Genomic DNA, 27148 nt, shown 5'->3' with positions numbered 1-27148 from the left:
TACAGCAACAGAGGATCACAGTGGGGATGGAACAGGAGATGTTTTCTTACCTGAAGCCCCTTAGCATCAGTTCAGTATCATTTAAAGATTACAGCCATCTTGCGTGTACCTGTCTTGCTGTTGATCCCTTTGTGATCACAGTGCACACATTCTGTAATGGCTACTTTTACAAGATAATGTGCCAAAGCTCATGTAATCTCAGACTATTTTCTTGAACATGACAATCAGCTTGCTCTATTCTAATGGCCTCCGAGGTCACCACATCTACAGATCAACGCTTTGGGATGTGGTGAAATGCGAAAGTCTTCTCATGAAGGTGCTGCCAACAATTCTGCAGCAACTGCCTTAAACTGTCATGATAATATGGACCAAACTCTCTAGATTTCCAGCACCGTTGTTGAATTTATGCCATTAAGAACGATGGCAACTCCAAAGTCAAAAGGGCGTCCAACCAGTAACCAGCAAGGTCTACTCCATGAAGTGGCCAGTGGGTGTGATTGCATAGTTTCTGTCAGAGTCACTGCTGATGGGGGTTGAGGTTATCTGAAGGACAAACATGCGAGAACACTTTCAGAACACCAGGACTGCTTCCGATTCCCCGCCTTCACCTTCAGCTACTTTTGAAGCCAATCACAATGGCCTTTGGCTACACAGAGTTTTAGTGTAGATAGGATATCAAGGTGACTGACAAGGTTCAGGGAAGAACTGACACAAGAGGAAGGTTGGATTAAGAAGACACATCCTGTTCTTATTACCACAGCATCACACACTGCAGTTTTGTCAAAGCCGCTAGCATCAGAGAGAAACGCACAAGGTGTCCTTGGGCGCCGGTGTCAATACGACGCTGACACATTTAAGAGCTTTGGAGCTTCCTGGTTTAAATCTGCCTCATCAGCAGGTTGGAGGGGTGGAGGAGGCAGAAATGACAGGATTCTCTTCCAGGAGTCCATGTGTTCCAACACTACATACACTTTTGTTTTATTTCTTAAATCTTATTTTCACTCGCTGTTTGGTTAAGTTTAGGCACCAAAACCGCTCGGTGAAGGTCAGGAAAGCGTCATGGTTTGGGTTGAAATCCACTCTTTCACAACATTTACGACATGTTGTAAGGAAAACGTCTCATTGCCTGAAAAGGACGACAGAGAACATCTGGCTACGGACTCATGGTGTCTATTTCTGACGTTCACATGCTTTTGTAGTTCTATCACACCATCCTTTGTGTTGAAAAATGACTCTAAAGGGCACCCGGTGCATTCAAATGTTACTCCTGCCGAAGCAGCAGGATGTGATGAGTTGGGAGTGAGACTGGGCTTGAAGACCCATTTATGAACCAAGCTGCAGTTCCTGTGAGCCAGAACCTCTAATGCAAGACAGCGTTGAAGAAACATCCTGGGAGTCGTATTTTTATTCTGAAATAGCAGAGAGACGTTTGCTCTACAAGTGCAACTGAATCAGCTAAAGCGACACTTTCAGGCCAGAAGACAACGGTGATGAGCCAACCATGTGTGGCTAAAGCGTTTCCTCGTTATTTCAGCTCTTTTGACTGCAGACCAAAATGTATGTTATAGATATGACTGACGTGTTGTCAAGCCATTAGTGTTAGAGATTAGAAAAACAAAGAGAAAAGAACTGCATCTCAATGTGGGGCTTTTTAAGGCAGGATGTGTGAAAGGTTTGGCTTTAGTCTCATTATCTTTATAGTTTTAAAGAAGACGTCACGTTAAAATTCTTTCCATGAAATTGGTCCTTGGCAAACAGAGTTTAATATTAATGCACGAGGTCCCTCTCACACATGTGTCATGGTCTGGCAATTCCAGAGTAGCTCAACTAAATCACTTCCCAATGACAAGTTAATCGTAGTTGTTGTGCAATCGGAACATCTAAGATAAGGTGGATTCAAAAGCAGTTCATCATGATGACTGAGCCTGACTTTTACTAGATAATTTTATACCTCAAGGACTCACTCGCAGCTCTGCCAGCATTTTTCCTCTGAGCAGGGATCCAAACTTGCAAATGTTGAACAAAAAAAAACACCTCAGCGCTGATGTTTTGTCACAACATAACCCGTCAGTGTCTGCTTTCAGCCGATAACAGCCAGGCAATAACTCTAGTGGGGCCCCAGATGGCTTTGGACAGATTCATCACAACTAACACCCCAGGTCAGCCGCAGGTAATCCATCAGGGCGCTGAGCTAATTCGGCGGTGTCAGGTAGGAGCAAAATAAGTCGGACTTTTTTCTCTCCTCAGTTCAGGCCGAGGTTAAATCTCCCCTGACACAGTTTATGGCTCTTTCCAAGCGAGTGCACAGGTTGGGCTCCGGGATCAACAAAGTCTAAAAGGTAAATTAAGCTTTTGAAACACGCACAACACGAAAACACACACCCGCCCAGAATGGTGAGACGTTTCTTATTATTCTCCTTCAGCACTACTCTCAGGAGGGGAGGCTCTCGCTCCATTACTGCGCCGCGTGACGTGGCATTCGGCTTAAATCACGGCAGCGACTGACAAAAGTAAACCAGTCAACGGCCTCATTACTCAGCACTCTGGGCAACTCCTAACATGGCAGTGCGGGGAGACACATGAGCCGAGGATGATCCCACGTTCTGTTTCTGCTGCTTCCTGGCAGCTCGCAGCAACGGCTCACAAACAAATCACACAGCCTGCAGTCATTATTAGGAAAAAAAAAGAATCAGGCAGGAGTCCAATCCAGAAAAAAACAAAACTGCATTTCCTGGGACTTTACATTGAAAACAATTAAAATTGCCAACAAACTGGTAAAAGAACACATTTCCTTTAGATGGGGTGTTGGTTTTTTTTGTGAGAAGTTGACTCAATAATACCAGATTACAGATGTGCTGTTAGCATAAAGACAACATGTGGCTCATTATGCATTTTCTGCAAAACACCCGGAGGCCAAGAAATGTAATGACTTCATATCCAACACTGGAAAGATTCTCATTACAGTCGTTGTTACAGCGGATTATGTTTGTTTGGTTTACGCTGTATAAATAAGTGATAACTCACAGCCAGTTTAACAGCCATCCGCAGACAGAGGGAAGCTCAGGATAATGACGCCTGAAGCTTAGTTCTATTATTACATTAGTTATATTTATTGGTCCAGCCATTATAGTATTATATTTGTAAGCATCATTTCTCGAATTTCCCAAAGAATGATTTCAGTCAGTGTCACGTCTGGCTGATGCAAAAGAAACAGTTTGTCTGATAACTTAAGAGATCACAATTAAAACCAACAGAAAGATCAACAGGTGTTTCTGAGTCTATATTTTCTAAAACATAACATGCAAGAAGCAAAGTTGTTCTTTCTTCTTTTGCTTCGTTTTGCAGCCAAATATATTTTCACAACATTTATATTACTTTTAGGAGTTCACCTCTAGTGCTTTTAGTACGGTGGCCCAGAAGTGTCACAACAAAACAAAAGCCACAACACAACACAATAAACCACAACACTATAATTAACCACAACACAACCAAATTAACCACAACACTACAAAATAAGCCGCAACACAACACAACGGCTGCAACAGAAATTTTGTTTTGCTTTGTTTTTAGCCAGAAGAAGAACGCCACACGAAATGGGCAGAAGTCGGAGATTGTTGGAAACAACTTGAGAAGTAAGTAAAATACTGATAGTAAATAATGTTTAATAATTTCAGTATGCGCTATTAGAGCTGTTGCTAACTTTGAATTATAAATAAAGAGTCACTACAAGTTCGACTTGTTAATGTGGACGCCGTAGGTACAGCCCGTTTTTGAGGATTTTAGGTAACTTCTGGGTAAAAACAAACAACTTCTGTTACAGCCGTTGTGTTGTGTTGCGGCTTATTTTGTAGTGTTGTGGTTAATTTTGTAGTGTTGTGGCTTTTGTTTTGCTGTGACACTTCTGGGCCACCGTATTTTGGTCTTAAATCCCCTCCATATTAATCTAGATAAGCATGAATCCGTAGCTCATTTGTTGTATTTATTTAATTCCCAAACCTTTGTCCTGTTGCTTGAGTGCAATCGTGTAATTAGAAACTATATTTTTTGACACATGAACACATTATTTACGGGTGATCATGCAGAATAACATGACATTTACCTAAGAAGTAACCCTTCATCTAAAACCCTGGCCGGCATTAGACAAAAAGCAGCACTTTGTGATGCATCACTGCTGGTGTTATGCGCTGCCCGACTGCATTCTAGGTATTATTGCTAATAATTTGATTATTCAGCCTGAGTAACATCCAGGCTTGTTCGATTAGAGTCAATACCTTTTATGGACAAAACTGAACCACTGCCCATGTCTGTGGGCACAAAGTCTTAAAAGCAAGTTAGCAAAACTCTTAAAATCACCATTTAAACCTATTAAAAGTAAATCAAACACCACATAAAAGCTAGATTAGGAGTAATAAGGTCCAGTGGAACGCGTTTATTTTTCCTTAGAAAGTGAGGAAATGCTGAAGAAGTGTCCTCCAGCCGGCTTGTTAACAGAAACAAAGAGTGAATATACTAAACACTGGGGACTCCTCTGTCTGTTTGTCATTATACTGATGAATAAAATGTTATTAGAACTGAATGCTGTTTATTAATACGTCTCAGAGATGCAGTTTTACTCTATTTGCAATTAGTTTATCAACCTGTTGTCCCTCTGATGTTGGATTAGAGCTCGAGAAAGGTGGAGAATAATGAACTGAACACAAATTAAAAGAACTGACTCAGGCAAAAGGATTTATGTGTTTGTATAACTAACTGATGTACAAAACTGCACATCAAACATGGATCATATACAACAATATATTGGACTTAAAGCATGAAAAACTCAGTCAGTCATCAATCAATGCTCTGAAGTTCCCCCTTTGGCTGCCTGGTTTTGTTTACGCGCCTACATTTCCAGTCCAGGTGTGCACCTCAGATTCCTCCCTGTGCCTCTGTGTTAAAGGGCAGGTGTGTCCCACTGCGCTGGCCAAAGGTTTATGACCTCGTGCGCTGCCATTTTCTGTTGCCTCACACCATTAGCCCGTGGTCGTCCTCTGAGCTGGTAGGAATGCGAGCGTGGATGTGCAGCGGCTTGCTCGAGACGCCTTTTACGACCCTCGGGTGTCGGCTGAACAGACACCTTTCCAAACCTGAGCGGAAATCTTTGCTTGGGAGGACGATCGCTCGTGTTTGTTTGTGTGCTACAAATCCAGAGGACACATTAATTCTTTTAATGTATGTGTTTTGCAACAGAGACTCGTGGGACAGCAAAAACCGATGCTCGGCTGCAGACTCCAACTGTGAGGCCACGTCTCGGCTCTGTTGCATACCATATCCATCACCACGGGGGACACTGAGGCGAAGGGGACATTCGCCATAATCGTGGTCATTTCCTGGACCCAGCTATGCACCCCGGCTGTCTCTGTGTATGGAGTCCGGCAGTCTGGGCTCATGCCGACAGCGCAAACACACAGGGACACACTCATCCATCCAGCACACAGCAGACCTCTGATCCATCTGCGACAGCAGCCGAACAATCTGCTCCTTCTTCTGGCCTTCCCTGTCCAGACATACTTTCTGTCGCAATCTGTCCGCCCCGAATGAAGATAAAGGAGAACACCACAGCCTGATTTATCAGTCAGCATTGAACTATCTGAAAGTCCCTCGCACAGATGGCTGGATAATGTCAACTTGAGGACCTTTCTCTCCCCCTGCTGATTTCTTTTATCTATCTCCTCCAGACATATTCCTGAGAATGCTCAAGAGCACTAATGATAAGACCAGAGTTTCAAAGTTCAAACTTAAAGATTAAAAGAAGCAGGTCTCTGTGTCTCTCGGTGCCTCAGCAGCGAGGCTAACTGTGCATTTTAGATGACTGCAATAGAAGCTGCGATAAAAACGGAGATGACAGCCTCTTCCTAGTAAAGGCCTGAGGTGATCTTTGAGGCTTTCCAAAGCTAAGATTGAAAAGAATAAAAATACAGATATAGGCTTCGGTTACAAACGTGTCATTGCAGCTGAATAATGAGTATAATATTACAATAGAATATAATACAACACAGTATGTATTCATTTCATGCAGTGTTGGTTTGACACTGTCGCCGCAGGGAGCAGCAGGATGAGAGAATCGCTTTTTTTAAAACTTGTGTTGCAACCTTATGAAATTAAGTTCGCTATTCGCTCTCCTTTTGGCTCTTGAGCTGCTGAATTCTTCACTGTGTTCACCAGCTAGTCACTAACTTGCTAAAAAGGTTCCTCAGAGCTCCGTGGAAGTGCAGATTTTTAGCTCTGATAACTAGATTTTGACAATTGTTTTCTAGTTTGAAGTCATATGATAGGAGTGTACTGCAGGACCTATTGACACATATGATCCAAGCCCAACAGCAACCCACACAAAGGCTAAAATGACGTTCCAAGACCCGCCATCTATCCGTCTGCTCTGCTTCTCTTTGTATTTTCAGTTCCTCGACTCTCCTGTCGAGTTAAATGCTCTGCTGGCCACATAAAGCCAAAACACTTTTCCTGTCTGTCAGTGCAGGTCAACCCACAAACACATGATAAAGAAAAGAAAAAAAAACTAAAGTGATATTATCTGTAGCTGGCATCAAATGTTCTTTCCAGAGGTGTTGTAATGTAACATCTGAAATCCCTTCAACCTCAGACGTGTTTTGACAGATCTGGCATGTCGCGACCATTTTTTGTTTTGTTTATCAGAAGTATGCAGACTGATAAAAAAAAAAAAAGTGTAATCAGTGTAATCTGGTACATGAAACGGGCTCTGAGCTCTGAAACGGGCCGGAGTGCAACAGTTAGAATTCAAATTTGTGTCTTCCCGCCTGCTGAAGGAGCAAAAACAGACGGCGGTGAGTCATGTTTAGACAGAGTTCATGGGTGGTTTTGGTTCTTGATTTGATGAAGGTTCCAGGGCACCGCCGCTAACGTCCTGGACCACCAGATCGCTAACGGGAAGAACTGCATCACCTAAACTGATTCCAAACATCATTCAGCTCGATGATTTTTAGTAAATATTTCTCAGAAAACTGATCCATCTCAAATATTCCACCAGCCAAACGCCGAACGGTGTAAAGTTTATAATGAGTGGTGCTTTACTTCAGCCGAGCAGACGTTTGCTCCCCACACAGAAAAGGTCGGCACGTCTGGGCCTTGATTATTAGAGATCAAATTATTCAGCACACTCGGGTCTTATCATAAAAGCCTTTTCCAGGGTTTAGTGAACCTCTTCGCAAAGGAAGAAAGACAGTCAGGCTGTGCTTTGAACTTGAGATAACCTGGTCTCCACGTGCTCAGGAAGTGTTTTTGTGCATGTGCATGCATTTGCATTTTCATGTCAAAATAAAATGGAGCATGAGGAACATTTGGCAGCTGAGCTTTCCTAAATGTAGGAAATGTCGTGCAGGCATCTTGGAAAAGAATCACAATTAAGTGCAGAGTATTTAAATTCATTCCGTTGCAGATGTTAAACATCAGCACGCTCACATAAATAAGAATCTACTAAACGCTCTCCACATCGTGATGCCAGCCTCACTACTGCTGTCTGAACACAAAGCTGAAATTCAGTCCAGTTTCATGGGCATCCTGAGGACAAACCTCCCCGAGTGAAGCTTTCAGAGTCCAAAGGATTCCTTCTGTGGCCTGATTTTTCCATCAGGCTTCGCTCGAGTCTCTGGTTGGAGTTTGGGGACAAGCAGGACCTGATTTACACATCTTCCAGTTCCCCTACCGAGCAGCTCCCCTACCTGACAGGAGCAGCTGCACCTCATGACATATAGGCCATGTCATTTCCAAAATTCCTGCAGCGCTGCCCTGCTCTCAGCGTTTCACTCAGCACTCAGTATGACGTTCTAATTTTACCAGGGCTGGCACGTCTGCGCACACAGAGCGTTCACACTCACATATATATATATATATATATGCTCAATTATAAAGACATGCTTTGCTAGTGGAGGAGGAGGCAGCAGAGCAGCTCAAGTATTGTACTTTTAACATACTTGGACTTTACTTGACCTCTACGTGTTCTGATACTTCAACTCCACTGCATTTCACTGGGAAATATTCTACTTTTTACTCCACCAAACTCACTGGAATTCAATAGCTACTGCTAACATTACACAGTATATATGTGTGAATGTTTCATTTAATTCTAAGATGATTATATACATAAGATTCATAGCTTTATATAAAACTACCCAACAGTATATAAAGTAGTTAAGTCCACCTTGACCAGCTCCAATCTTAAAATCTTGCCCACATCTTAATTCATCAGTTATACTAATACTAAAAAAGTACAAATATAGCACGATAACAACGACAGGGGCCATAATGAGCTCTATTATTCTCATCTGCGGCCTACATTTAGCTAAAAACTTTTTATTCTACCTGTGATTTTAAAGGTTTTTCTTCCAGCTGAGGAATTTAAAACAGTGGATTTGCTAATTCTAATTCAGCAAAGCATCAAAATACCTTTTCTGTCACTGTCCCACACGAATAAAAGGACAGATACAACTTGCAAAAAAACAGACGGTTTGCTCACGCCTATACGTTCGTGGCATCAGTACACGCCGACGTATTTTTCGGCGAGTAAATGACGCTGCAGCGTTCTCTCTCTCTCTTAGGCCGGGATCAGTCACATACAACACAATATACACAAACCAGCACAGGCGCTCCAAGATCTTGTTTAGGCCATGGAATGAGCTGTGCGGCCCTCTGGGTAATGGGCTGGGGATGTGCTGGAAGGAAACTCAAGCCTTCTTGCCATTCCAGGCAGAGCACAGCAGGCCATGCTCAGTATCAATGACAAAAGCAGACAGGCAGCAAGCACTGATGCATAAAACATGAGCCTGAGAAAGTTAGCTCAACTCGGTCAATTATCTTTTTTTTTTTGGAGGAACATGGAATAAGTTTGCTGCAACAGAACATATAAATTAGTGTTTGGTCAACCACATAATAACTCCATATACTACAGCTAGTTGCCATTGTTTAACCGGTGCAACAAACTTGAAACTCTGACGGGAGGAAAACTCTCCGGCAGAGACAGACTGAGCTCCAATTATCACACAAACTGCCAAAGAGAATAAAGAACTGCTAAAGGAACACGCTGCGTTTTGCATAAAAACAACAAAATTATGTGAAAGATGACTTTGTTGCGGAGGTGGTAACGCTAAGACAAACACGTTTAAACAAGCATGTAGTCAAACTACTGTGGAGTCCACAACCATGCAGCAGTTTTGTATAAATTCAGACGAGGCCAAGGAGTTGTTTTAGTTGAAACCATATGGGACTCATTTGCGAGGGAACTTCTGGCATCGACTCCGGGGCCTGGTTTTGATGTGCAGATAGGCACGGTACACATTTCGGTCAACATGAAAATATTCCAAGATAAATGTGTCGCTGTCACTGTAATCGTGAGGAAAATTCCAAACCTAAACCACGCGCGCATTAAAACTTGCTTTTATTTCTTTTTTCCGTACGTCAACAGAAATGTCGGGAAATTAGCTCGTTCCATATTTTCTAATCATCTCGAGCTACGGCCATAAAAAACAAAAAGTCAGTTTCAATATTTTTGGTCTATAAAGCGGAGTACGGGCGTTTTTATGGCGAGATATTCCAGTAATTGGAGTCCGTTTTAACAAGTGTAAAAACTATTGTGTCCATAAAGTTGCAGCGAACGCTTCTCGGTTCGACTTTAACGGGCAGATTCGTGTCTGCTTTTCTCTCCTGCTTGGATCAAATTAGCTGAGGGGCCTGTTCAGGGAGAACTTCGGCTACAGCAGGGACCAGCACAAGGTTCGACTCTCTCTCGTTGCATCAGCCTCTCTTGCATTCACATCAAATCTTTAACAAAATAGAAACAAGAAGCCTCTCGATGACGGAACGGACGAACCTGTGACCTCCAAAAGCCCATCGTGTTTAACAATGTGATAGGAATAGATCATTGTCTCATCTCTCAAACACTCTTTGAACACAGCTTCCAAACAACAACCCTGAGCGTGAAGGTTCTCACGATGAAAACAGAAGTGCAGCGCTGAGCTCGGGTCCTTCGAACAGCCAGAGCTGGTTGCTGCTCCATCTAAAAATGTGCACGAAAACAAAACCTACTACCGAAAGTACATTAAATTGCAGCCAATTATGGTGAGTGGTAATTTAGGTAATGCTGCTCCTTTGACAACATGCAGTATCTGGCTTCTTGTAATCTGCTGCGCTGCCCTTAAAACACCAGCGCTTTACAGTAATGCCCTCACCATGCTGCTGAGATTACAATCTGAGCAGCTATGAGAACGCCATTTGCTTTAGATGTTCAGCAAATTACAAGGAAAACACAGCGCGCTCACACACATATAGCAGCGTGCAGACAGCGCGGCACCAAATCGCACCATTACATCGCTCGCACTCTGTGAGAAGAACACCTCCAGCACCCCTGACGGTGCCGATGCTGAGCTGTAACGTCACTACACGGTCGTGGGATCCTGGAGAGGAAAACTACATTAAGAAGTTGAACCGTTCTCAAATTTCCACAGGCAAAGTTCTTGCTCTTTTAAAGCTGAGAGGAACAGCAGGAGCTCTGATCGGTTCTGGATTCTCCGCAGGTCAGAACTACCTTTAAGCTTAAGTGGTTTCCTGGCAGATGGAGTTATAGTTTTCCAAACGGTGTAATCTTGTGGTTTGGGTGTGATGGGTGGATTGAACTTTTCCTTAAAGGACAGATGATGACGTCAGATCTTCAGCAGCTCTTGCACAACATATAGCTCAACATAACAAATACCTCCTACCATCAGGGTGAGGTCTCATCCAACAACACACAACGTTTACACTCATTGAAGTCCTTTGCAATAACCTCGGGGTATTGGAAAGAGTTGGGTTCATGTCTCTGGTCACTTCTCTGCAAAAGTCACAATGGTATTCTTACATGGTCGCTTCCAGATCAGTTTCAACACACGTGTGAACTGTTTGCTGTCACATTAACAGATAAGCAACGGACACACTCTGAGTCGTGTGAAGTGATCTGAGCAAGGCTCCGTCCACATTTCAGCACCAACATGTGTCAGAAAACATGACAGAGAGCAGAAAAGATGCAGTTTGCAGTCGCTTTGCCCGACACATTTTCACATCTATTACAAAACATAAGCTGACGGCGTCCAGGTCAGACTGTTGAGGCTCATCGTAACGGATCCACGTTTTTAAAACATGTTAACAGGAGTTTATGTTGGGTTTGCTGCTTCCAGCTGTTTGGAGGAGGCTTTCTTTGAAGTTTATTACATGCCAGCAGGATCATTTCCAAAGTCTTCCAAAGTGAGAGAGTTGTGCGCGGCTTAACGACGGTAGCTTCACCAGTTACTCAGAACCATAAATCATCCTGAAACCAGAAACAAAAGAGGATCGATCAGGGTCTAAGGCAGCCATCTTGTTGAGTCCTGAGCTCCTTCACAGCCGCAATTTATAGTTGGTGAAGAAGTTTATCATCACAAATGCACTGAGTTTTCTGATCATCAATAAAACAAGCTATTAGTCACTGTAGGCAGCTTGATGGACACGTTAACAGATTGATGACATCACCGACGTTACGTATCTCGTGTCTGAAAAGGACGAGCAAAGCATCTCCTGCAGGATTCATTTTGTTGTTGAGCAGCACAGTGATCTCAGTCAATCCAGTTCACAACATCTGTCATCTCACAGCACTTCACATAGAAAGGTGAAGACCTTACGATTTTTAAACAGAGGAACCCAACAAATCCAAACTTACTGAACCTCAAACCTGAAGTTTAACAAACAGGAGCTGAGTTTTGTTTTTGGCTGAACCACAAAACAAAGAGGAGTCCTGTTTTGAGAAGAGCCCACGAGGTCTCAGTGGGACTTAAATCAGGTGAGGAAGGGGGTCACATTAATATTCAGTCATGTTGAAGGGCTTTGCTGGCTGCCAGGCAGTGGAGTACTTGGATACATGCAACTTTTCTACTACTTAAAGAAAGTATTTTCCTGAAACTGGCAGCAGGTTTGGGAGTTTTTAGTCCATCTTCAACCCAAAAACATCGAACTAGGTCTGACTGGAAGTGATCCAGCCGTCAATCTGGTCCATCTAAGTTCACACTTACTTCATGTTTCAACAAAACCTTTGAGAAATCCAAGGTGTTAATCATTTTCCGTCCCATCCGCCCTCATTACAAACATCTGCAAAGACATAAATCCAAGAAGTTTATATGGTTCAGAGTTGGAAAAATGTGCATAGAAGAGATGGCGGCTCAGAATCCTCACGTGCCCAATGATTGTGTAGTCCTTTATCACATGTTATTAGAATGAGCCAACGTCCCACGGTACAAATAACAAGTCATAGCAGATGCAGTAAGTAAAGGAGTTGGCTTGGAGCTGGGAATTCGAGACTCCTTTTAAGTGACTGGAGACAGAAGGGCAGCGGCAAAGCCTGCTGGAGTTTCTGTACCTCCACCGAATCTGACAGATTCAGATCTAAGTGTCTGCGTGGAGCCGTTGCCTTTCAATACTTCATGCAACCTTAATACACCACAAAGGAGGCTTCTTCTTTGAACACGCTGTAGCTTCTTCTCCTGCAGCCTGTGACTCTTTCAACCTGTAACTTCAGTCTACCAGCAGCTGCACACCCGCATGGAGCCGCCTCCACCGCCGATCCACCGCCTGCATCCATCACAGACGCACACACAGATTGAGGATGTAGCTCCGGCTGCCGGCATGAACCGCAGGTTAGGTTTCACATTAACATATTAATCAGAGGAGATCCCTAACAGGGGCCGGGACGCCCAGCTTCACAAATCAAAAATATTCACTGCAGCTGCTTGAAACAGCGGGACACTGACAGCAGATTTCAAAAAGAGTTTCTCTCATAAAAGTTTTTTTTTAGGGTCTATTTTCAGCGGTGGATCAATACGGATTTAGTATTTATGACGGCAGGGAAATAAACTTCAGTGCCCATGTTGCTCGTAATGAAGGAACATGTCAACCAGTGCAAAGGTGTGGGTGACTGATGTGCTTTTAATGGTTTTTGGACAACAGTAAAGCTCTGTGGCGCAGAGTAATAAGCTCAGGCTTTGGCTACATACATCATACCAGTTGCTGGGATTAATCGCTCGCCGGTTTTGCTCTTTTTGTGGGATTTGCTGACAATAAAGAGAAAATAGAGAAAATGGGCTACCTGAGAGCGATTCAACCCGTCTCAGAGCGTCGCCTCTTTATGATCTGCTGCTATGTGTTTAGGGGAGTGGTAAGACGGGAGAATTTCCTGCATCTATGTTAATTCACATTTGTGATTCCTAAGCGAGGGCCAAATACTTGAAGGGAAACAAGATACCTTCGCTTCTGGCGGTGACAGCTGGTGAGAGAAAGCAAGAGGAGGAGTGTGCATGTGTTTGAGAGGGAGGGAGGGAGGATGCAGCTGCAGCTTGGCTATATGATGGTAGGGGTCCAGCAGCAGATGGGGGCTCCAGCGCTCTGCAACACGATCGCCATTTCTGAAATACCCACATATGTCTTTAAAAAAATAAACAAAACCACTGTCAGAGTTTTTATCTTGTGTTTTTAAACTTGTGCACGTCCAGGTGACCTTTTTTTTTTTATCTGTCCAACACCCTCCTGGGCTGCTTTGTGTGATTTCTCAAACAGAGATCAGCGTTTTTACTCCACTCATCTGCAGTTTCAGTTTCAGAAAGCCGAGCGCCTCGAGGCTCGAGGTGTCGGCCGATACCGGAGTCCTGCAAGTTCTGGAACAATTGGAAACCCGCTTTTGTCCAAAGACTGCAGGTTTGTGATGACTGCAGAACTTTGGCATCTGAACCAAAGGAAACCTAATATTAGGAATGACCCCCCTCCCCAATAAAGCCTCTCTCCTGCCCCCCTCTCGCTGCCCCAGGGGCTTTCAGGCCTCTCGAGGCCTCGCTCTAATGATACCAGTAATTTTGGCTAAACAGGAATGTTGCATGAAGTTTATTCCAGGCCAGTCCGTGAAGAGGAAACGGTTTCTGAAAGTTTGGAAAAAGGTCGCTCCCTTTAAAAGGACAGCTTCATTCAGTTTTCATTTGTAGCTATGAAATGGATTAAAGTAGTTTTAAGTTTTCTGATTCTAAATAAGTCAACAGTTATGTGTATTTGTAGAAAGAAATTTGGCATCTAAAGGACTTTTCCCATGTTGCAGTGGCATTTATCATACAAAAAAAGTTCAAATTATGACACACTGGAATGCTCAAATTGCTAAAAAAGCTAAAGAGTAAGTCACTGCTTGGCTGACTGACATGAATTAAGTTTATATACGTGCCTGTACACTTTCCTGTGAGTGACATTCAACTTTTTTACTGTTCTGTAGGATTTAGAGGGAAAATCTGGGCAAAAAAGAAACCCAAAAAGTTTGTAAAGTTCACTGAGAAAGACTTAAATATTCAGTCAGTGACACTGGATCCAAGTGGTGACCTCTGGAGCCAGAACCTGCAGTTCCTTGGATGACCACTAGAGGCCGGCACCAAAAGTGAGTCAATCCTCATTGACTCCCATGTTAAAATGCTCAACTTTACAGTAGAGATAAACATGTTGACAGCCTGCTACTAAAACTGTTTTCACCTCTACAGCTAATTTAAGGCCTTAAACAGAGATCAGCGTTTTTTATGGTTATGGTTAGACCTGTCCCTCAAAAACCCATCATAGGACAAACAATGGCCTGTCTCAGCTCTCCTTATATTCCACATCTCTGCCATTTTTGGACTAGCCAGGCTTTAGGCCAGGTCGGGTCACACTGAGTTTAAAAAGAAAAATCAGGAAACCCACAGCTGGCATAAAAAAAAAAAAAGTCCACCTTTATATTTAGTCCATGACTTCATCAAAAAATACTTAAAGTGGTAAAATGGGCATCTTCAGGACCGCCACTTTAAACATCTTGCACCATAAGTCTTTATTCAATACCAAAACCTGATCTGACGTCAATGAAGTCTTACTACGCAATACTGTGAATCACAGGGTCCTAAATCAACCCGTACAGAACCGGCTCTGGAGCCCCAGTAGGGTGAAACCGATATTACGGGCTGAAAGTGATAAAGGAGAAAGCTCCCTCGCTGGCCTGGACGTGACCCAGACCTGCTGTCTCTCAGGGAGATCAACCCCATGAGTCCTGGACCCCAGAAACTCACAGGAATGTTATCGGTCTTCTGCCAAATCCTTCTGATTGCTTCTAACTTTTCTCATGTTTGTCTTGTGTGACAGCTCTGGGAAAAAATAAAAACGAGACTAAACTGCCCTGTGGAACGACTGCAGGATTTCAGGTGACATCAGACGGTCTCTAAAAATGAGATTACATCATTTATTTATGTCCCAGTTTTGGCGGATAACTAATATGTTAGTCACTGATGGATTTCACGTGAAGAATAAAAGGTTTTCACAGAGTGCACCTGTCCAGATGTCTTTTATTTCTATGTATTTATGTCTATCTAGTTTAAACTCAACACTGGGTCGAAACGAGACCTCCAAAAAATGTTCTGATTAATGGTTTGTAAACTAGTAGTAGTCCACCTAACGGATCAGGCAGTGAAATAATATTTTGGGAAACACGCTTTTGTGTTTCTTGCTGAGATCTGGATGAACAGATCAACACCACTCTGTCGTCAATGAATCGATTCGTTGATCCTTTATAAAGAAAAACTGTCCAAATTCTTCAATTCTGGCGTCTTAAATTTGAACGTCTTCTGGTTTCTGTACTTCTCTGAAACTGAATATCTCTGGTCGTAGATGAGACAAGACGTCAAGAGAAGAAGGTCATCTTGGGGGGAAAAACAGATTTGTCACAAGTTTCACATTTTAAAAAACAATGAACAGATCAATCAATGACAATAATCATCTGTACTCTGGAGATGACTGCACTTTGCTAAGAGTTAGTCCACCATATAATCAGGCTAAACACATGAGTTGTTTTGGTTTTTATACAGATTAAATACAGACATACCTGTATTGTGCTACCAATCTTCTCATCTCATGCTCAGCAGCTATTGATTCAACTCATATAATGTCTCTCTCTTTTCTCTCTGTTTACAATAAAAAAAACAAGCTAATAAATGTTTTCCTCGCCTCGCCGTACCAGAACGTAACTCAGAGAACGGTATGCAAGTCCGTCTGTGCGTTACCTGAGCCTGGACATGAGTTACAGCGGCTATAATATGGCGGCTGTTTCACTTTTATCACTCCAATTATAGTTAAAAACATGACGCCTGCATAAGTGCCTGTTTGGATTCTCACCGGCCAGGAGGAGCGAAGGGGACGGCTGCAGAGGGAAACATGCACTGAGCATTGTGAGGCGAGGGTTTATGAAGAGCCTATCCCCCCAGCAGGAGATGTTTTATTAGCGGTGTTTAAATGACCGGCTTGTTAAACATCAAGCGGCAGGCGGGCGGCCAGGCGGCTGTGGCCTCGGGATCCGCTGCATTGCTACATCGCTGGCTATTTTCACCCTCTTCAGAGCTTTATTTGACATGCTAGTGTGCAGACAGGGTTGTTTCGAGACACAATAATCACTCTTAACTTAAGCTGAAACACTAGATTCCCACCTGTGAGCGAGAGCCAGGGCTCGGGTGGTCCCGGGGTTGCTCGGTATCTCCACAGCGTCGGAGAGAGAAAAAGCAGGCCAGGAAAGAAAGGTTTTAAATAAATAAGAAGCCTTTCCTCACGTCGTGATGACATTAACACCTCGACACATGCACAGAGTCTGCTTAAAACAACCACACGCATGTTTATTCACATGCAAAAGTCAAATATTCACATTTTGAATCCATCAAAGGCCCGCCTTTTCTTTTTTTTATGGACATTTTAGCCTGAACGTAATTCCTTTGCTTTCAGGTCATGGGAGCACATGAAAAATAATTGATCCCCAGAGATGACGGCTGCAGTCATGGAAAATATGGGACTCTCGCTGTGTTCTTTGATGGTGCAGATGGAGCATCGGGAAATGGGAGAAGTCCTTCAGATGTCAATTTATTTTAGGCTATTGCTCATTATTTATGTTATTCCTGATTGTTTCCTCCCATTCGTCTTGGTTTGAAGTCTGAAGGCAGCTCACGTCTGCTCAGTTCCTGAAGGCTGACTTCAATTAAAATAATGACGCAATTTTGCAGCATCCATTTGTTTAAACTGAACAATTAGTCAATTAATCAATGAGAAAAGCAATCAGCAAATGTTCTGGCGCCACTTTCCCCTCAGTCTTTTATGACGATAAATTATATCTCCGTGTCTTTTGGGCTGAAAACGAGACGTTTTGAGTTGATATCTTGTCATCTGACAGCCGACGGAGCAAATAAATGAGAAAGACGGAACACGACAGATGAAAAGTCATCATTTGGAAGCATTAAAATCAATTTGATGAAATAATTACACATCACTCTCCGGTTATGGATGTTTTGTTAAACAAAGATAAATACATTTGGACTCTAAACAAAACAGAATATCTGGCCGTGCTGATGCAAAGTTTCTGAAAATGACCGACACTAATTATCAGCTACTTCTTAGATTTCTGCACATATTTGTGTTGGAAATAAATGCCAATGGAGAGCTCATTTCTAGAACCATAACAGCTACTAGAAGCAACATAAAATTGTCAAGAAGAAGGGGACAGATTCGGCCTGAATCAAAGCAATCGAAGCGCCGCGTGTTCGCTTCGACACAAAGGAGTCTCCTGCAACATTTACAAAGTCGGGAGTAGCTCAGCGTTCTGTCGATAAGCGCACAGGACGGGCAGCAGACCTTGAAGCCGTTCCAGAAACAAACCGCTGAATTTCACAGAGGACGACTTATCTCTGCAGCAACACAAACAGCCGCACCAGATTTAGAAACCTTATCATCGAATCCACCTGCAACACTCTAAATAAAGCTCCGTTGTTCCGTCGGACAGATTGCCGGAGTGCCGAGCAACACTTAATACTAAGAGGTGGTCCGGTCTGGTAGTCAAAACTGTTGCTGGTGTATTATCGACTGTTTTCCGTGTCCCTGCCCTGAATAAACTCCAGGTATTCTGTGATTAAAGGGAGAGAGAGAAAAACAAAACCTGTATAACAAATGGTCCTGACTTGGGCTTTCTCTGTGACTGCAGGAGATAGAGGGATGTAGGATGGAATTTCAATAAAGAAACGGTCTTGCGTCGCTATCTAGATTGATGTTCGGTGCGATAACGGAACAGCATGTCTGAACCAATCAGTAGCTGCTTTACAGAGAGTGCAGAGTTCTGGGAAGCATCATGACTTCCCTGCATGTTTTAACACTTCATTAAAACTCTAGTATTTTGTGACTACAGAGAAGTTAATGACTTAATGTGACTTCACACCAGTGAGTTTTTTATTTAAGCTCTTGGTGAACCTTTTGAACCCAAGGCAGTTTCTTGGCTTTTTGTTTTTGCTCCTGTTTACATTTTTTTCCTGCACTGCTACAGAAACAGTTCAGCCATGGCTACAAGTAAAGAGGACTAAAGATGTCGTGTGTATTTTATGACACAATAAATTGCCATGAATTACATATAAAAACCAAAAAATTAAAGTTACATTAATTCGATTATTTATTTGTACTCAAAAATGGAAAAAAAAAAAACGCATACATATACCAGAGATATTACCAACACAGTCGTGACTCGATAACCCGACACTAAATGTAAAACCTTCTTCTATGTCGGATATCAAGGCTGTCGGATTGTCCAGACGGAGGTCCAGATACGAGGAGGGCTTGATGCTGGAAGGCTCATTAGTTGTTCATTATTGTTCATAGTTGTTATAATAACTAGTAGGGCTGGTCCCAGTAGAACTTTCTGCTCTCTGGATGTTCAGGCCCAATTAATGATGAACATCAGAATGTTCTGTGCGGTCGGGGGACACTTCCACCCCGGGGCAGCGCTCTGACGGGGTGGAAGTGTCCAGAACACACAGGCAGTACTTGGCTGCTGATGCTAGTTTAGTTAGCGCTCACACTTCTGTTTCCTCCATCGGTGGCGGCGGGGGAGTGGCAGATACGCTCCACCGTTACCATCCATGTTTACTTCCATAAACACTGAGCACGCTCGCTGCGTGTGACGTCGTCGTGTCCTCTTCTGCGCATGCGGGACACTTTTGGCTCGTATGAAGTTCACACAGCAGATCACATACAAGTCGCATTGAAGTGGAAACGTGAAGGAAGTCACAAAGAAATCCTCATTGAGCATCAAGTCCTGCAGTGTGAACGTAGCCAATCTGTGGGATTGTTCAGTCAGATAATACGCCGTCATCCTGATTGGTGACATTAAATGTCATGTCGGAGTCACAATCCAAGGCTGTCACTATGTTAAGGCTGTTTTTATGGGTTCTGTTGGTTTTTCCTAAAAACCTGTCGGATAGCAGGTTTAGGATTGTTAAGGGTCGATTATCGAGTCATGACTGTACTGTTAACAAATGTGACTCTACATACTTTACATATTTGATTACATATATATTTGTTTCTGTGTTTATCTACCTTCTCTGTATAAACGCAGTTCAGCTGAAAAGTCAATTAATTTTCTCTACATGACTGTTGGTTGCAGCTCCGTCACTAAAGGCTCCCTGGGTGCACTGAGAAGCACAGAATGTTTTAGTTTTTATAGAACAAACAGTAAAAAAAAAAAAACAAGACATGAAGGATAACGTGATTTTGATTAAATATTGTGATTCTAATCTCAGATTGGTTCAGTTTTCTTATGAGTCACAGGTTATTAGTTTCAGAACCTCCAGAAAGTTGAAAATCCAACAAGTCTTCCTGTTTGTATGGGTCCTGGTTCTGACAAACGGTTTCATTTTGGCCATTTCTTGAAAGATAACTCGCCTTTCAAAGCCACCGGTGGGTTCTGGGCTTTAGACGTTCTGTTTATTAGAAGTCATCGTGAACATGAGCTGAACCAAAGGAGGTGTTATTTTTTCCTTTCCTCTGGACTAAATGAATCAAACTACATGCGGTACTTCAGATAGAAGCCCTGAAAACTGCTCACAGCCTCGTCCGTGGATCAAAGCGAGGTCCTCGTTTTGAAGAATTTGCTCAATATTGTGACGTTTTTTTGCATTTAATTCACGTTCACTGTTTCGAGGCAGCAGCAAAAATCATCAAGACAGATTTCCAACAAGCAGGACGAATAAAAACAAAACTATCTGCATATCTAGAGATTGGTGAAGCAGTAAAATACGTGTCGCCTCACTCATATCACTGATACCTTCATTCTCTTACTTCTGATCATTCAAACAGACGTTTTTATCAAACCTCCAGCTGAAGCCTGTTGAGAGGATTGTCTCGTCTCTCCCTCTTACTCTCATTCAATCACTGAACTTTTTTCCTATAACACTGATGTGACTTTTGCTTTAACAGGAGCATAAACAAACTTTTATTGCCTCGTCCTGAGCTGTCCGTTTGATAGATGCGGTTCTGATCCTGCTCAGCGTGGTTGTCCAGACTGTCTGATTTATCTGGTGTCTCTAGATTAAACAGTGTACACTCCTGGCAGCCGCCGAGACGAGCTGCGGCGCTCTGAACAATTTCAAATGTAAATACAACCTGACTAAGAAAATCTATCTCTGAGCTTTGGGGGCTCCTCTGTGTTCTCAGAGCAAACGAGGGCATCGAGCAGGAGCCGGATGATTGACTGCGCGGGGAGTCTTCCTGCAAAACTTCAGAAAACTCAGAGAACCAGGAAAACGGTACAAAACAGACAATTTCTCGGGCTTGATACACCTCTATGCAAACAAAAGCTGGATTGGATAATTCAAACAACAACATGAAACGAGGGCCAACATTTGGTCTGGTTTAAGCAGAGCAAGCTGAACAAACCCTCCTGCGCTGTGATTACATTAACCCCGGCCTGTTTTCCTGTAAAAGACGACGTCTGAAAGCAAACGCTGGCAGCACAGACACAGCGCGGTATTAATGATCCGCTGGGGAGTGGTTTGAGTCCAAGACATATTTCACGAGCCAAAAGAATGAGCGCCGAGGTTTCTGGTTTGGGGTCATCTGAAGAGTCAAGACCAAACATCCCTCACGGAGTCCCCACAGGAAGTCGTCGCTAAGAGCACAATTAGAAGAGCGGAGGCCCCAGTTTGAGCTTTGGGAATCTTCCTGTCTGTGGCATCAGCGTCTCCATGCATAAGTGGAGGAAACTAACAGATCACGTGACATGAAATTCACCAGTCACGTGACACAGATGCAAGGAAGTGGTGCAGAACAGGCCAGAAAAACAGACACTTTTACAGCCTTTATGGTGAAGATGATGTGTTTTTGTGCCGTGGACCAAAACAGTTGAGAAGTTGTTCAGACGACACACGAGCAGTCCTGCACATCATGCTAATAATGTTCCACTCGTGTTTGGAGTTCAAACTACTGCTTCACTTTCAGAGAGGACTCATAACCCGAATAAGCTTTAAATGTTTTGTGAAAGAGCAGTATTTTAACCCAGAGCAGGAAAATTAACCAAGAAATGTTGTTTCCTAAACTTAGCCAAGCTTTAAATGTAAAGACACAAAGCATGACTTTGACCTAAACCCATTCAACAAGTGAGCAAAACCAAAAGTAAACAACGAGTGAAAATTAAACTTAAGTCTATGGATAACGGCCCCACTGAGGATTCAAATCCTCGTCTTCTGGGTGAAGGTTCTGTTTCTGTCACCATCCAGCCTCCTGATGCAAACTTCCTGTCTCTTTCAAACTAAAAGCCTTCCCGACTACACCACAGTCAGTCTTACCTCTTTTGGGGGACAGAAAAATGCATTTACTTTCAAACACAAATGCAGTTTATTTGTACAGGAATGTAATCTTTTTGGAAGACTGGGTTGCAAATCCAGGATAAGAATTGATTATTATTCTAAATCAAGTAACAACTCAACACCTGAGCTTTTGGCAGTGAAACCAAATATGTACATTATAAAACCTCAGGTTGAGGACCTGAAGTCAGCTGTGTAAGAACTTTACCAAAATAAAATCCATCCTAATTCATTTAGATCAGAAAATCTCTATCATAGTAAGTGGATAAAACGTCATCCAATGTCTTAGTAATTTGCAAATATTCAACCAGTTTGTCCAAATGTATTGTTTTGGGGTTTTTTTCCAATCGATGAGGAAAAACTGCTTATAAATGTATCTGAAGAAACTCAACAGTATTACATATATGCTGATACTGCATTGATTTTACTAGAACACAACACAGTTCCTGCTTGTAGTGAGTCATGATAGAACTTTTTTCATCTTTAGTCCCACACAGCGCTTATGGAAAATACTGTGGTTTTGATCTAACAGTGGAAAAGTCCAGAATTAATTCATTTCTATTGCCAATTTTTAATTTGTGCATTAAAAAACAAAATCAGTCGTTTGATTTTCTGGAAAACATAATTACAATTAGCACGGCAGCTGGCCTTGATCCAACAGACAGGAGCTGACTTTTCCAACAAAGCAGCCGTAAAAGCGCAGCACTCCTTCAGTGTAACTCGGTGATTACGTTCACTATCCCGACGTAGTTTACAAAACAAATCACTGCCTTACAAACCTAATTACTGAGAACAGAGGTGAAAGTCTGACTGAGCGTATGATTTCTCTTTCAGCACTTGGCGCTTCACACACTTCTCTCAGTACCCAACAAGCACGAGGCCTTCATTCCCATTATTAGCTGAAAATGAGCAGATTTGACTAATTATTTGGCAGTGAAACATGTTTTTAGTTTAATTAATCTGAAAATCTTCTGAGAAAGTCTTCACCTCTCTCGTGCTCTGAGAGAAAGTCTCTGCAGCAGCTCTATTCCTACAATAACACAGCTAAACAATAACAGTCAATTATATCCAGAATGAAAAACAGTTTAACGTTGTATTATCGGTTGCAACCTCGGCAGTGATTGATGGAAGTGAAGTAATCCAAGAACATCTGAAAGTTATCAGCTCAGAATTAAAGCAGCCTATTTCCTGGTGTTTCACAGTCAGACGGTAGAGCTGCTAACCGGCGTCCTGAAGCACATCCCAACCTTAAAACACCACTTTCGGCGTGCTGACGTGTTCGGTTGCCATGACTATTACACGACCACTTAACTCACAAAGCTGAGCGATGTGTGTTTACGCGTCGGGGAGTTTGGCGTTCGCACCAGCCGAGCTCCCGCTCCAGCCGACTGTTTATGTTCACTCTGGAGAGCGACCACCTTCCACCAGCATCAATTCAGCCGAGAGAGACACAACCACCGTGTGCGAGCGTTCCCTTACTGTAAATATTTCCTTAGCTGTGCATTCGTCGGCTGCCCTCGCTGCCAGCGCTCACATTCTAAAGAGCTGGTGGACGGATTGGACGGAGGTGGTTTATGTGCTGCAGAAGGTCACCGGTCAGGTACAGAGCCCAGTCAGCAGACGTACTGGACGCCTGTGGAGAGACAGAGATGGCAGCTTGTTTCTACTGACCTGATTAATGCTGGTTTTACTCTCATCATGAGAACACTTGATTGTTATGTAGCTCAGATGCAAACCTGAGCAGTATTCATGGAGTCTGATAGGGGTTCATAAGAAACAAACAAAGTGACGCCTGAGCAGAAAACACATCAGAACAAACTGATTATATGATTATTTTAAGGCATCACTGTGTTCCAGGACCTGATCAATGATGTGAGGTTGTTGTTGTAACTCAGCTACGTACAATCATCCTCAGATTTATTCACACCCTCCCATTAAAGAAGGAAAAATTCACAGAAATAAGTTGAAATTGACAAAAGTAATAATAAATAAAAAATTAATGAAAATCATGACATTGTTTTTGAATTGTGGTTCAACAGAAATATGTAAAAGAAAAAAAAAAAAAAAAGACATGTGACTCTCAGTCAGACTTCTGCACCTTGACAGGTATTCTGGTCCACTGCTCATCAGCAAAGGGCTCTGATTTGTCCACTTTTTTTTTTAAATTATTCTTTTCAACCACAATTCAAAAGCAACAACTTATTTTACTAAATTATAATTTAGCAAATTTTTATTTTTTATTATTTTTTTCAGTTTCTAGTTATTTGAGTGACTGTTGTGAGTTTTGCCTTTTCTTTAATAGAAGGGGATGAAGACATTAGAGGACGACTGTAGATGCTTTCACAGGTGATTGCCCTCGAAGGCTTCAAGTATTTTGTGAAATGGTTTTATTTTAACCAGAACCAACCAAATCATTTTGTTTCCTAAACTTAACCAAAGCATGATATCTTAAAATCATTACATTCTAAATTGCATTATCAATTATGTCTTGAGGGAAATGCATTTTTTGCCATTTTACACCCGTTTTGGATCGGCATGTCTTTGCCATTTGTGTTATTGCATCACCGTTGCTCCTCTTGAGCCAACCAATCACATATGAGATGGGACAAGGAAGAAGGAGAAAAATTCCAACTTATAATCTCTAAATTTGGAGACATGTGGTAAAGAAAAGGTGCGAAAAATCGGAAAAGTAACTAAAATTATCAGCGGAGTAAAAAGTTTCCCTCTGAGATGCAGCCGAGCAGAAGTATAAAGCTGCACAAAATGGAAAAACTCAAGTCCAAGTGCCTCGAGTTTGTCCTTCACGACACTACTTGAGTATTTTTACTTAGTTACATTGCAGCACTGTACCGAAGCAGCCATACTTTCATGTAGTTAGCCTTGTACGGTGAATAAAGTCAGCGTCAGCCAGTGAAAATACAAGATATTCACTATTCACCAACTTAAATTCATTGAGTCAACTGGTAGGTGAAGTAAGTTTATCCAGACTAAGTTAGCAGTAATATGAACGCCCAGGTGGCTAATTAGCATTAAAGACCTGTGTGTTACTACATAGGAGCACTCCAGCATCCTTCTGAATCCTAATTCACAAACTGAAAATGTTGTTGGTGGCTGAACACTATGTACACAGTGACTGGGTGGCACAACGAAGCCACAAGTGACTCCAGCTCATCATAAACTCACACAATCAAACATCCTCTAATACTAACTGAAGTTCAACGAGATGAACACAGATTACATAATTACACCGACTTACGAGGAGCCTGAACTGGAACAACATGGACCAAATACCTCCGCGGTGTTCAGATAACTGGCTCATGGCTGGAGCGCACCAGAACGGGATCGCTGAGGGTTGTAATCAAAATGTTTCTTGTGTGGCATTTTATTTCACAAAAGGCAAACACAAGCGTGACTAATGACAGAGCGCGCTCTCCTCTCGTCTCCTTCCACACATTCAGACACACATTCGTCTTCTCAAAGCGCTTCAACGTGAAAAAACAAAACACTTTCTTTTTCTTTATCCCCCGTCCAGAAAATAATGAGCAACCATAACATATTAGTTGGATGTAGAAAATGGATTTTTTTTTCTTCTTTTTCACGATAAATAATTAGTTGCTATGGCTATGCTGAAGGGAAAATATGATGTTGCTGCGTTGGAATGTCTCCGCGGTGTCCTGCCAAATCTGAGCTGGAAACACTTAGTAGGGAACCTGTGTGTACGAGGAACTGCTAATAATTTGCTTAAGGGAACCCACATCTGGTCGGATGGCTGAGGCAGAGGTTAAGAGTGTCGAAACTGGGCCACCGCTCGCTGCCAGTTGCAGGCTGAGAATAGGGCCTGATGTTAAACAAAAATCTTAACTACAGGAAATAGGCCTGTTATCATAATATAACCATTTGCCTTGGCCGGCTACCAGACTAAAATTGTTCCTTGTTTACTATTTTTGAGGAGGGCCAAAAGTTTATGGACAGATAAATCACAAATCCTACGCAGAGCTCAACGCGGTCCCGGAGCTGTTTATTTTCAGTATCATGGCCAAAAAGTAAAGCAAATAGACGGAACAAGTGTGAAAAAAGGCGAGTTTGTTTACACAGCTATCAGCTTTGTTTGAGGGCTTAGAGGATAATCCAAAGAGTTCCACCCTCCGAGCTACCGAACGCTGCGCGTACGAGCGCTCCGACGCTTCTTACAACATCTGCTTTTGGAAACAGAAGCAAACACGGGAGGAAAAAAAAATAAAAAAATCGCATTTAAAAGTTACAACCTGGCTGGAACAGAAGCGAAAACCAATTAAAGAAGGAGAGGAAAGTGATGTTTTCTTCAGCCTGCAGAGGATGTTTCTGTCATTTCAGGGAGGTTGTGAGCAGGAGAAAGTCCAGAGGGAGGGAGAGGGGAAGAACAGATGACAGAGAGGAGAAGAGATGAGAGGGAATGTTTTTGGCAAAGCGTTTGTGTTTTAGCGTCATGGATGAAAGTTTGTGTGAGTTTTGGCCTCGAGGATCTCACCTGTGTTCGAAAAAACACCGTCGAGCTTGCTGACGAGGCACAAACCGTCAGTAAACTAACTCAAACTGACAGCGTTGCACATTTTGACCTGATGTGAAAATGGCTGCTCAAATCCCCTCTGAAAGACCCTTTTCAAGAACGGCAGCAGCAGCAGCTCACTGGTGACCAGAAACAAAACTCAAAGTCAGTGCACTTTCCTTGGCAGAGCCTCCCGGCCGGCGCTGATGGAATCAGTGTTTTGGTTCCTGAGTCAGGGTGTAGTTTTCCATCAGAAATAGGGTAAACCACATCCATATGAATTGCTGCATATTTGAGGTTATTAAAACAGGGGCTTAGCGGCCTATGCTGGCACGTTGATCCTGGGTTCTGTGTATGATAAAGTTTTAGGACCCCGGGACAGCGCGGCACCTTTGTTACTGCAGCAGGCCCACTGAGAGGCCTAGAGTCAAAAGAAAGGAGCAGCTGGGACCACTTAAAACCAAAGCTAGCATGTTAAGGTTTTCCAAAAACAAAGTAAAGGTCTTTTCACTTCTGTCACTAATATATCAGGGTTGGAGGTGGAGGAGCTTTTTTTGTTTCACTCAGGTTGTTTTGTGCGTTTCCTGCCAAAGAAAAGTTATTTTTGTGAAGTTCCTCAGATTTTCAGGCTGGGTGGGACTAATAGGAAATACAGCGTAACATCACAGCCTATGAGGAAGTCCCACGGCCAGGCGAAGGCTCAAAATGCTCCTCAGCGGCCATTTTTTGTTTTTAAACTTCTTGGTTTTGATTTTTTAAAGACAGGTCTTTTGATAGAGAAACAACAAAATCATCTCCCTACATGCATTTATTAACAATGAAACACACTTTTAGGTGCATTCAGGGGTTTTTCTGCTGCAGGAGAACTTGTTCTGGCTGCTGCTCATGTGCTTGTGGTGACTCA

General features: G+C 42.7%; 1 long non-coding RNA gene across 1 annotated transcript in view; it reads right to left on the bottom strand.

The window, feature by feature from the left end:
- LOC103372625 (uncharacterized) overlaps positions 1 to 23282 on the bottom strand; it is a 53052-nt gene extending 29770 nt beyond the window's left edge. Inside the window, exon 1 of the long non-coding RNA XR_521008.1 lies at positions 23199 to 23282. This is a non-coding gene — a long non-coding RNA (uncharacterized LOC103372625). The remainder of the gene's footprint in view (positions 1 to 23198) is intronic.
- Between the last annotated feature and the right edge of the window lie 3866 nt (positions 23283 to 27148).

This window comes from Stegastes partitus, unplaced genomic scaffold (assembly GCF_000690725.1).
Source record: "Stegastes partitus isolate 25-593 unplaced genomic scaffold, Stegastes_partitus-1.0.2 Scaffold1793, whole genome shotgun sequence".
NCBI classification, from domain to species: domain Eukaryota; kingdom Metazoa; phylum Chordata; class Actinopteri; family Pomacentridae; genus Stegastes; species Stegastes partitus.
The sequence above is the reverse complement of the archived record's forward strand: the minus strand, read 5'-3'. Positions and strand labels throughout refer to the sequence as shown.